This window comes from Arachis ipaensis, chromosome B05 (assembly GCF_000816755.2).
Source record: "Arachis ipaensis cultivar K30076 chromosome B05, Araip1.1, whole genome shotgun sequence".
Lineage (NCBI taxonomy): Eukaryota > Viridiplantae > Streptophyta > Magnoliopsida > Fabales > Fabaceae > Arachis > Arachis ipaensis.
This window is the reverse complement of record NC_029789.2, coordinates 109,772,246-109,784,502: the sequence shown is the minus strand read 5'-3', so window position 1 is coordinate 109,784,502 and position 12,257 is coordinate 109,772,246. Positions and strand designations below refer to the sequence as shown.

Here is a 12,257-nt window from a genome sequence, read left to right as displayed (position 1 = left end):
ATTTCTATTTCTTTTTCAAAATTAACATAGGTAGATCAAAGTACTCACAAGCTTAATCGCAACCTTTTCATTTGTCTGAATATTGGTACCCACGCAAAAATTATTAAAATAAATTAATTTGAAAAACCCTAAAAAGAGAGAGCTCACTGAGATAGATCTTTGCAAAGGGTCCACCGTAGATTTTCCGACCGATACGGAACTTGTTCCCAACTAGAGGCTTTGTTAAAGGTCAACCTCTTTTGACCAAAACCCTAAAAAGGTTTGGAAATTTGAGAATAAAAACAACACATGAGCAATAGAGTTTGAGCCATCACTTAAATAGGTAGGTCATGGAGTCGTTGTAGAAGAAGGCAGAGGACAGTGGGTAGAGGAAGAAGTATAGTGACATCGTGAAGAGGAAGAAGGCAGACAAAAAGGGGGTATGTGATGAAAAGGAGGTTCATCGTGATGTGGAAGAAGGCAGAGGATAGTGGGTGGAGGAAGAAGCGGAGGGACATCGTGAAGAGGAAGAAGGCAGACAGAAATTGGGTAGAAGAAAAAATGGAGGTTCATCATTTGACGAAGAAGACAGAGGAAGTGGGCGGAGGAAGAGGCGGGGGCTCAACGCTGCAGCAAGCAGGGTTTGATTCTCACATTTTATAGTGGGCAATTGTAAAATATCAAAAGAGTTATTATCTTTAAGTGTAATTTTTAATAAATTAATAATAATTTAAATATAAACCATTAGATCGTTTGTCAATCTAATCTAACGCTTCAAATTGAATGGTGCATCAGATAAGCTCAAAAGAGTTGGGCTGATTTTAGACAGACCCCTTTATGTTACCAACATAACAATTACATTCCTTACTTCCTTTATTGCTAAAAGAGCCATAAATCAAAATCCAAATGAAAGTTAAGTTCTTGCAAAATTTTTTAAATATCTCGATGCATTCATAGTGAAGGATAGATTATAAAACTTTCTAATATTAATCTCTTTTATAAGAAAATTTCATGTGGAATGATATGGAGCTGCTTGGATTTTACTATGTTATCAAATCAAGTAAGATTTTCAGATTATTCCAGTTTTATTAGTTAAATATATCACTCAAAAAATTGTTTTCTTACCTATTGAGAGAGATAAATATTAAATAAAGACAAACAGAAAAAGAAAACATAATGTTACTCTCTATTAATTGTTTATGAACATAGCATGCTTTAATACATCAACCAACAACACTAAGAAAGGCAATAAAAGGATGACTTCCGTTATTATTGAATTCAATCTCAAGTTTTAGTTCCGATCAATCGTTGCCCTTAGAATTCCACTTAAACAACCATTTTTTGAAAATGCAAAGGTTTTACGCCTTTCTTTCTAATCAAAATTTTGTCTCTGTTCTAATGTCATAGAGAAAACAAAATCTAATTATCCAATCCAAGAGGTGGTATTAATATTATTTTTAGTACAAGATTTAGCACACATTACCCTTACAACTTCAAATTTTAATATCTTCGTCACAAAAAATTATCATTATAGTTAAGTTAGTTGCCACAATCTTTTTCAACTGTAATAACAAAATTCTTGTCGAATTTCATTTTTTTCTTAACAACTTCATATTTGTGAACCATAACTATGCTATATTTGTTGTTTTGCTAGCACATTAGGCATCAAAACCATGGGTATAAAGTTTGAACAATATGAAACGTTTACTTCTATGCATTGTAACTTCATATTCCATGGGTCAAGTCGGCAAAAGCAAATGGGAAGTTCTATGGAATCTTAAACATTGTTCATCATAACATTCTCCTTTTACATTTTAACCTCGAAAAATGAGTTGGATATGCTATCACTTTTGAACATAATATGCAAAGCTCTCAAATATAATACGAGGTGCGAAATTTATATCATATTCTTTAGTGCACACCAACTAAAAAAATTCCTTATATGATCAAAGAAATTTTTTTTCTAATTTTCCTATTTCGTGTACTTTTATTTACTCACAAGCAAAGACATTGAATATATCGCTCTATTTTAAATTGATTGGTTAATTATTTATGTATTGATTCTAGCTATTTCTTGCAAATCAAGTAGGGCAAAATACACCTAATACTAGAATACCAATAACAAATATATAATGATATCACTAATGTGCTGTGATACACCCTGATAAATTATAGAAATAGAATATGAAAATTTTTATTAACACAAATTAACAGGGAAATTAAAAGTTTTATACATATCGATAAACTAAGCAAAGAAAATATGTAGGCCTATTTCCTTAGTTGGTTTGAGCATCGTGCTAATAACGCGAAGGACGCAGGTTCGAGACCTGCATGTGCCATAAGAAGAAATATGCTTTTTAAAGCCATGAATTTTCAGAGTATAAAAATAATGGGCTATCCATGTTGACGAGTGTTGATATGTTTCTTTTTATCTTTTATAAGTTTTTCTTCCAAGAAACAAATTGAATTGCGTTTAAAACCTTAACAATGATACGATGGAAGTTTTTGAAACATATTTCTACCAAACAATATGTATATGGAGCAAATTATAGCACTTGTTATGTTACTACATAATTGTCTTCCTACGAAAAAGATACTACATAATTGTCTTCCTATCAAAAAAGTTTGCCGAAACATGTAAGGGATATTGATGGAAGCTATATCCCAAATTCCCGAAAGTACATGTATTTGACAAGTTTTTTACCTTAGTAAAAAGATCAAAACTTCTTGCAAAATTTACTTAGATTAGTGTTTTGAAATTTATACTCTTTATGTTACCAATGTAACAATCACATCCCATTCTTCCTTTATTGCTGAGAGGGCCATAATCAAAATCCAAATGAAAGTTAAGCTCTTGCCAATTTTTTTTAAATATCTCGATGCATTCATAGTGAAGGATAGATTATAAAACTTTCCAATCTTAATCTCTTTCATAAGTAGATTTCATGTGGAATGATATGGAGGAGTTTGGATTTTACTATCTCATCAAATCAAGTATGATTTTTAGATTATTCCAGTTTTATTTGTTAAATATATCACACAAAAAATTGTTTTCTTACCTGTTGAGAGAGATAAATATTAAATAAAGACAAATAGAAAAAGAAAACATAATGTTACTCTCTGTTAATCGTTTATAAACATAGCATCCTTTAATGCATCAACCAACAACGCTAAGAAAGACAATAAAAAGATGATTCCAATTGTGGTTGAATTCAACCCCAGGTTTTAGTTCCGATCATTCGTTGACCTTAGAACTCCACTTAAACAACCAGTTTTTGACCATGCAAAGGTTTTGCGCCATTCTTTCTAATCAAAATTTGGTCTTTGCTCTAATCTCATAGAGAAAACAAAAGCTAATTATCCAATCCAAGGGGTGATATTGGTATTCTTTTTAGTACAAGATTTAGAACACATTACCTTTACAACTTCAAATTTTAGATATCTTCGTACCAAAAATCTATCATTATAGTTAAGTTAGTTGCCACAATCTTTTTCAACTGTAATAACAAAATTCTTGTCGAATTTAATTTTCTTCTTAACAACTTCATATTTGTGAACTGTAACAACTCTAACTTTTGTACTAATGCGAGTTTTTCTTAAAATAATATTTTAAAGCGATTGGTTTTATCTTGACGAGTCGACTTCGAACCCCGAAGTAAAATAAATGGTAATATAATTTTATTATTATGTTATTTATTTATTTTACTTGTTCTAATTATAATGAAGCCTAGATAATAATATTAATATTATTATTATCAAGTCCGAGTTTTACCGATAAAACTAATTATTGGTATTTCTTGATGAGTTTAGAATTACTAATGCTTCATCAAATATCTTTCAATTTCAAAGTTACTAATGTCATTTATGTTAGTAACTCATATATTTGACCTTGTATAATATTATTATTATTATGGTATATTATTCAACCTTATATATTATTTATTTAATTCATCATATGTCTTTAATTAGCATCATGACCTAACAATGTTCATTTTATTTTTCTCTTGGCCGAGCCATTAGGAGAATAGAAGAAAGAAAAAAAAAATATAAACAGGATCCATGTACTTTAATTCATGATTCATCCACCTAGGATTTTATTAGCATGGCTTATATACATATGTATACATATATAAAACATAACACGTCTCCTTCTTTTATTGACCAAAGGAACTTAATGATGAGTTATCATCCAATGCCCTTTTATTATGACCGAATGTATTAAGAAAGAAAGAAAACATGACACATAACCCTCTCCTTGACACATATCCTTGTTCAATATTGCTAACACCCTCTAATCTCCTTTCTTTAACTCATAACCGAATTGCATGTAAGAAAGAAAAGAGAGAGACCAAAATCCCCCATCGAAGAACCGTAACCCTCAACCATTCTCCCTTCCCGATTTCTCCTAATTTGTAACTCTAATAAAAAATCTAATTCGGTAAAAGTGTTCGTATCCTCCTCCTCTACGTGTTGGTGTTACTTTTGTCCGGTGGAAGTCGACGGTGACGTAGCTCCCCTACCCCTTGAGTTTGGCCAACTGGAGTTTTAGGGGGCACGGAGGATTCCGGACATTTTTTCCTTCAGCAGCTCGGTCAGAAGGTTCCTCCGGAGCTTCGCATATTTTGATTTCGTACGAAGGTAGGGTTTTGGTAAATTTTCACCGGTTAAATTGGTATTTGATAAGTGAATTGATGTCGTGATTACTTGTCGATTGAATTTATATTGATAATTGTGATAAGTTTGAGGTTTGGAGGATTTAGGTGCAGCCAGAAACCGAGTTATTCTGATGATTGTGATTTCTGAATTATGGTAGGATAATTTGAAAATTTTAAAAAGTTGCTGGTTTGATTTATTGGAAATGATTTTAAAAGAGTGTGGAAAATGATTTGGATGGAACCCGAGAAGGGTGGCAGAGTCCGGATTTTAAGGGAGGTGCTGCCAAAATTATGTTATAAACCTTAAGAATTTATTTAAAATTTTGTTTAGAAGAAAAAGATTGGATTTGAGAAATTGTATTATTTAATTTTCTATTTATTCAGAAAATAATTATATTTCAAATTTAAATTATTTAAGAAAAGTACTATGTTTGAGTTTGATTTGAAAATGAAAAGGGGCTGATGTTCTAAATTTGACTCAAGGATTTTATTTGGAGTAGTTTTAGGAAACTCCAAAAAGTAATTGAGTTTTTATTGAATGATTCTGTTTGACGACATCTTGGAAAATGTTAAAGAATTTGCGTTAAAAATAAAAGGGGGATTAGTTTTGGTTTTAAAAGGAAAAGAGAAGACAAACCGGCACGTGTGATTATGAAATAATTAAAAGGTCACAAGAGGGTGATGGAAAGTAAATAATTATAGTGTTGATGTGAACATGTTAAGCCGCGGGCTTTATGTATGAGTAATTATACGGGAATGCCCGTGTATATGGAATGGCTTCCAGGAGAAAGTGGCACATGCTTCAGCTGGAGAATCAGCGCCTGCAAGTACTTGCAGAGGTCATGTTCGGCATACTTCAGCTGGAGAATCAGCGCCTGCAAGAGGTTGAGACCTTGCAGAGGTTATGCCGCTGGAATGCCTTATCTGACTTGCGAGTTGGATTGCGTCGGGTGCGGGACGAAACCGACAAATGAGCTCATTACCTGCGATAGGACTAGACATGCATCATCCTTATTGTGGATTTGCATTTTGCTTGATATGGTGAAATTATTTGTGATTATCTTCCTGTATTTATGCATTCCTTACTGTTACTCTTAATTGTGGTAATTAGATACTTCTCTGTGAATCTTGTATATTTTGTTGAGAATTACTTGAATTGTGGTAACCCTGATTAAACTAACTACCTTCGACCCTAATAAGAACCCCCCAGTTCTTACCCCTTTTCTTCCTCCCCTTCAGATAGAGACCGGAGTTATATTTTATGAGATGGACCCTCCCTATATATACGAGGATATAGTACAGCATAGGTTTTATGTAGTAGCTGCGGAGATTAGGACTTGTATGTACATTCTGCGTGATCATCCTTTTAGCCACCCGAGTGACACTCCAGAGTTTAACCCCGACATGCCCTATGAGTTCCCGCTGCAGTGGCTTCACCCGGATGCTCCATTTCACCCGTTTCATGATGGGCCAGTGCCTCACCAGCATCCTGATCAGCCTGCGGATCAGGCGGACCCTGAGCCTGAGCCCATGGAGGAGCATTTTCCAGAGCCTATACCAGAGAAGGATATCCCAGTGGAGCAGATCTCAGTATCTTCATCCGAGCCATCTTCTGAGGAGCCGCTCACCGCCTCTATTAATGGACCGGCGAGTGCTGGTCAGACCAGTAGCACGAGTGCCAGTGCCACTCCTGAGGTTATAGAGATTTCCAACGACGAGGACGGGGATCCTGAGGAGTGTTCTGATGTGGTTGTGATCTCCTCTGACGATGATAGCTGAGGTCTGGGAGCTGCAGTTGTGCCTTTTAATAGTTTTTTGCGATAGCCTAGCTTTTGTGTTAGTCTCTCACTTTTGGTTAGACTCACCGAGAGAGTAGGGTGTACATAGTTGACTAGGCTAGTTCGGGCGCCAGCTTAGGGGTTTTCTATATGAACCAGGGCCCGGAGTGTTGATTTGTACATAGTAATATTTCTAAAGGGTGGTATGCTAAATCATGATATATATATATATATACGATAGTACCTGTATGCGTATGTATGGTCTATGCTATGTGTTGTGGGTATATATAATGCTGGCTTTTGTATGATTTGTTTAATTTCCTATTATGACTTGTGTATGTTTAATTAGCTGTCCTCGCGAATCTTTTTATAAAATAAAAGTCTTTTCAAAACTCAATAGCATGCTAACCCGATTACAGGCTTAATAATAAATAGTAAAAGTTTCAGTGGAACAAGTTGGTGACACCTGATTTCTAGTATGATCATGACTTACTGGGACTCGGTCATTACATGAACCATAACTATGCTATATTTGTTGTTTTGCTAGCACATTACACATCAAAACCATGGGTATAAATTTCGAACAATATGAAACGTTTTCTTCTATGCATTGAACTTGATATTACATGGGTCAAGTCGGCAAAAGCAAATGGGAAGTTCTATGGTATCTTAAGCGTTGTTCACCATAACGTTCTCCTTTTACATTTTAACCTTGGCAAACGAGCTGGATATGCTATCACCTTTGAACATAATATGCAAAGCTCTCAAATATAATACGAGGTGCAAAATTTATATCATATTCTTTAGTGAACACCAACTAAACAAAATTCCTTATATGTTCAAAGAATTTTTTTTCTAATTTTCCTAATTCGCGTACTTTTATTTTCTCACAAGCAAAGACGTTGAATATATCGCTCTATTTTAAATTGATTTGCTAATTATTTATATATTGATTCTAGCTATTTCTTGCAAATCAAGTAGGGCAAAATACACCTAATACTGGAATACCACCAACAGATATATAATGATATCACTAATGTGCTGTGATACATCCTGATGATTTATAGAAATAGAATATGAAAACTTTTATTAACATGGATTAACAGGGAAATTAAAAGTTTTATACATGTCGATAAATTAAGCAAAGAAATATGTAGGCCTATTAGCTCAGTTGGTTAGAGCGTTGTGCTAATAACGCGAAGGTCGCAGGTTCGAGACCTGCATGGGCCATTAGAGTAAATATCTTTTTTAAAGCCATGAATTTTCAGAGTATAAAAACAATGGCCTATCCATGTTGACAGGTGTTGATATGTTCCTTTTTATCTTTTATAAGTTTTTGTTCCAAGAAAGAAATTGAATTGCGTATAAAACCTTAACAACGATAGGATGGAAGTTTTTGAAACATATTTCTACCAAACAATATGTATATGGAGCAAATTATACCACTTGTTATCGTACTACATAATTGTCTTCCTATCAAAAAAGTTTGCCGGAACATGTAAAGGAAATTGATGGAAGCTATATCCCTAATACCCGAAAGTACATGTATTTGACAAGTTCTTAAAAGTGCAAAACTTCTTGCAAAATTTACTTAGATTAGTGTTTTGAAATTTATACTCTTTATGTTACCAAGGTAACAATCGCATCCCATTCTTCCTTTATTGCTAAGAGGGCCATAAATCAAAATTCAAATGAAAGTTAAGCTCTTGCCAATTTTTTTTAAATATCTCGATGCATTCATAGTGAAGGATAGATTATAAAACTTTCTAATCTTAATCTCTTTCATAAGTAGATTTCATGTGAAATGATATATAGGAGCTTGAATTTTACTATGTCATCAAGTCAAGTAAGATTTTTAGATTATTCCAGTTTTATTAGTTAAATATATCACTCAAAAAATTGTTTTCTTACCTGTTGAGAGAGATAAATATTAAATAAAGACAAACAGAAAAAGAAAACATAATGTTAATCTCTGTTAATCGTTTATAAACATAGAATGCTTTAATGCATCAACCAACAACGCTAAGAAAGACAATAAAAAGATGACTTCAATTGTGGTTGAATTCAACCACAAGTTTTAGTTCTGATCATTCGTTGACCTTAGAACTCCACTTAAACAACTATTTTTTGACCATGCAAAGCTTTTGTGCCATTCTTTCTAATCAAAATTTGGTCTCTGCTCTAATCTCATAGAGAAAACAAAAGCTAATTATCCAATCCAAGGGGTGATATTGGTATTCTTTTTAGTACAAGATTTAGCACACATTACCCTTACAACTTCAAATTTTAGATATCTTCGTATCAAAAAGCTATCATTATAGTTAAGTTAGTTGCCACAATCTTTTTTAACCGTAATAACAAAATTCTTGTCGAATTTCAATTTCTTCTTAACAACTTCATATTTGTGAACCATAAGTATGCTATATTTGTAGTTTTGATAGCACATTAGGCATCAAAACCATGGGTATAAAGTTCGAACAATATGAAACATTTTTTTCTATACATTGTAACTTGATATTCCAAGGGTCAACTCGGCAAAAGCAAATGGGAAGTTCTATGGTATCTTAAGCGTTGTTCACCATAACGTTCTCCTTTTACATTTAAACCTTGGCAAATGAGCTGGATATGCTATCACTTTTGAACATAATATGCAAAGCTCTCAAATATAATACGAGGTGTGAAATTTTTATCATATTCTTTAGTGCACACCAACTAAACGAAATTCCTTATATGTTCAAAGAATTTTTTTTTCTAATTTTCCTAATTCGCGTACTTTTATTTTCTCACAAGCAAAGACATTGAATATATCGCTCTATTTTAAATTGATTTGTTAATTACTTATATATTGATTCTAGCTATTTCTTGCGAATCAAGTAGGGCAAAAAACACCTAATACTGGAATACCACCAACAGATATATAATGATATCACTAATGTGCTGTGATACACCCTGATGATTTATAGAAATAGAATATGAAAACTTTTATTAACACGGATTAACAGGAAAATTAAAACTTTTATACATGTCGATAAACTAAGCAAAGAAATATGTAGGCCTATTAGCTCAGTTGGTTAGAGCATCGTGCTAATAACGCGAAGGTTGCAAGTTCGAGACCTGCATGGGCCATTAGAGTAAATATGTTTTTTTTAAGCCATGAATTTTCAGAGTATAAAAAATAATGGCCTATCCATGTTGATTAGTGTTGATATGTTCCTTTTTATCTTTTATAAGTTTTTGTTCCAAGAAAGAAATTGAATTGCGTATAAAACCTTAACAACGATACGATAGAAGTTTTTGAAACAAATTTCTACCAAACAATATGTATATGGAGAAAATTATAGCACTTGTTATGGTACTACATAATTGTCTTCCTATCAAAAAAGTTTGCCGGAACATGTAAGGGAAATTGATGGAAGCTATATCCCTAATACCCGAAAGTACATGTATTTAACAAGTTCTTTACCTTAGTAAAAGGAGCAAAACTTCTTGCAAAATTTACTTAGATTAGTGTTTTAAAATTTATATTCTTTATGTTTCCAACGTAACAATCACATCCCATTCTTCCTTTATTGCTAAGAGGGCCATAAATCAAAATCCAAATGAAAGTTAAGCTCTTGCAAATTTTTTTTAAATATCTCGATGCATTCATAGTGAAGGATAGATTATAAAACTTTCTAATCTTAATCTCTTTCATAAGTAGATTTCATGTGGAATGATATGGAGGAGTTTGGATTTTACTATGTCATCAAATGAAGTAAGATTTTTAGATTATTCCAGTTTTATTAGTTAAATATATCACTCAAAAAATTGTTTTCTTACATGTTAAGAGAGATAAATATTAAATAAGGACAAACAGAAAAAGAAAACATAATGTTACTCTCTGTTAATCGTTTATAAACATAACATGCTTTAATGCATCAACCAACAACGCTAAGAAAGACAATAAAAAGATGACTTCAGTCAACCCCGCTAAAATCAGTAAATAATTAGTCAATAATTCAAATTTTAATTAAGAAAGTTAAAAATACAAAACTAATATCAAAATAGGATAGAGCTCGTCGAAACGAGAATTTTGATACTAATTTTGAAAATCTGGCCCAAAATTGGACCGGAAAGACTGAACCGGTTGAACCGGGGCCCAAATCGGACCCGTGGGTCCAACTGGACCCATACTTAAAAAGGGGACATAAGCACTTCTTCCCCATTCTGGATCCAACACACCAAACAGGTTGGGGGAGGAAGAGAGCGCTCTAACCCTCACTCAAACTTTAACTCTCAATAACTTTTGATCCGGAGCTCCGATTGACGAACCATTTGCGACTACACGTCCACCGCGACGAGCTCTACGAAACCCGTGGAACAATTTGATAGGTAACTCATTATTTCTTTCTCAGCCAGCTTCCCCTAATTTCGGAAATTCATGAATGATTAAGTTAAAAATTGTTCAATTCTTGTGTTCTAGGTTCAAGTTAGCTTCTGGGATTTATGGATTCAAGCTATTGAGCATATGGGTATGGTAAGGATACCCTAACCCTAGTTTAATCTTGTATTTATTATGAAAAAACTAAAATTGGAATATGTATATGTATTAGGTATAGATTAAGTGGGTATATGTGCATTGGAATTTAATTGAGAATATTTGGAGGTTTGTTGGTGATCAAAGCTTAGTTTGTGGCTGTTTTACTTGAGCTTGGAGGGGCTGTAATTTTGTGTTAAGAGGCTGCCTTAGGTGAATTAAGTGATTGGCCAATGTATGGTTTAAGTTTCGCATGATTAATATTTACGGTGTTGTGAAAACTTAGGTTAGAGGAACCATAGGATAAGTTGAATTGTTTGTTGTATTTAATGATTAGCCTTGTAATGTTGTTGGAATAGATTTTTTGGTGGATATATATTGGAATTATGAGGTGTGGAAGTTATTAATGGTGTGTCCTTATATTTATTTATGATGGATTAGGATTGGTGTTTGTTAATGAGGATGTAGAGTTGTGTTGTGGTGGTATTACATATGCTGCAACTAATTATGTAATGATTGGAATTGCATGAGACCAATTTTGGGCTAAACTTGGGAATATAAGGAATTAAACTGGAAAATTTAGGATCTTTTTGTTAAATATACAAGTTATGGCAAATTTTTAATGTTAGGTTGTTAAATCTGTCCTGCAGCAGTAAAGGTCAAACAGGGCAGCAACTTGTTTGTCTTGCTGCGACTTCTACTAGCTGAGTTTTGGAGTGAAACTAATTTTGTTATAAAATTTATTAACTTTATTTATTTCTCTAAAACTTCAGAATTTTAAGAGTTGAGGATTGGGAGTTGTGAATTTTTGAATATTGATGGTCAAAGCTGAAAAGAAACAGATTTCAGCATGCTATGCACCAACTTCCAATGCTTGTAACTCTTAGAATTGAATAGCAATTGGGTTGAAATCAAGACACACTTGTTTCTGGATGAGGTAGGAGTTCCCAAACCAAAATTTAGCTTAATTGGAGTTTTGTAATAAAAGTTATTCAAATTGAAAGGTACTAAGCTTGTTGGTTTCTAAAACAGATTTTGACTCATTTTCACTAAAACTCCAGGTAATGTAACTTCTTCATTAAAAATGGTATTAACTCAGAACCAATTGAGAAAGAAACCTGGATGAGTAAAGTTTAACTAAATTAATTTTTAAAGTCATTGGAATTAACTTGGATTTTATATTGAATTTTGAATATCACATGCTGCTGCTATTTTTTTGGTTTTATGCACTGCAGAGCAGTCACGATTTTTCTTTTATTCTTGAGGCTAGAGAAATCAGAAAATTATGATCTTTGGTTTGTTAGAAAGCTTATTTCAAGATGAACGCCT

The 12,257-nt window shown here is 33.1% G+C and overlaps 2 non-coding genes across 2 annotated transcripts; both read left to right on the top strand.

Moving 5' to 3' along the window:
- TRNAI-AAU lies at nt 7,569-7,642 on the top strand. The gene has a single exon. It is a non-coding gene; the product is annotated as a tRNA-Ile (tRNA).
- Nucleotides 9,465-9,538, top strand: TRNAI-AAU. The gene has a single exon. It is a non-coding gene; the product is annotated as a tRNA-Ile (tRNA).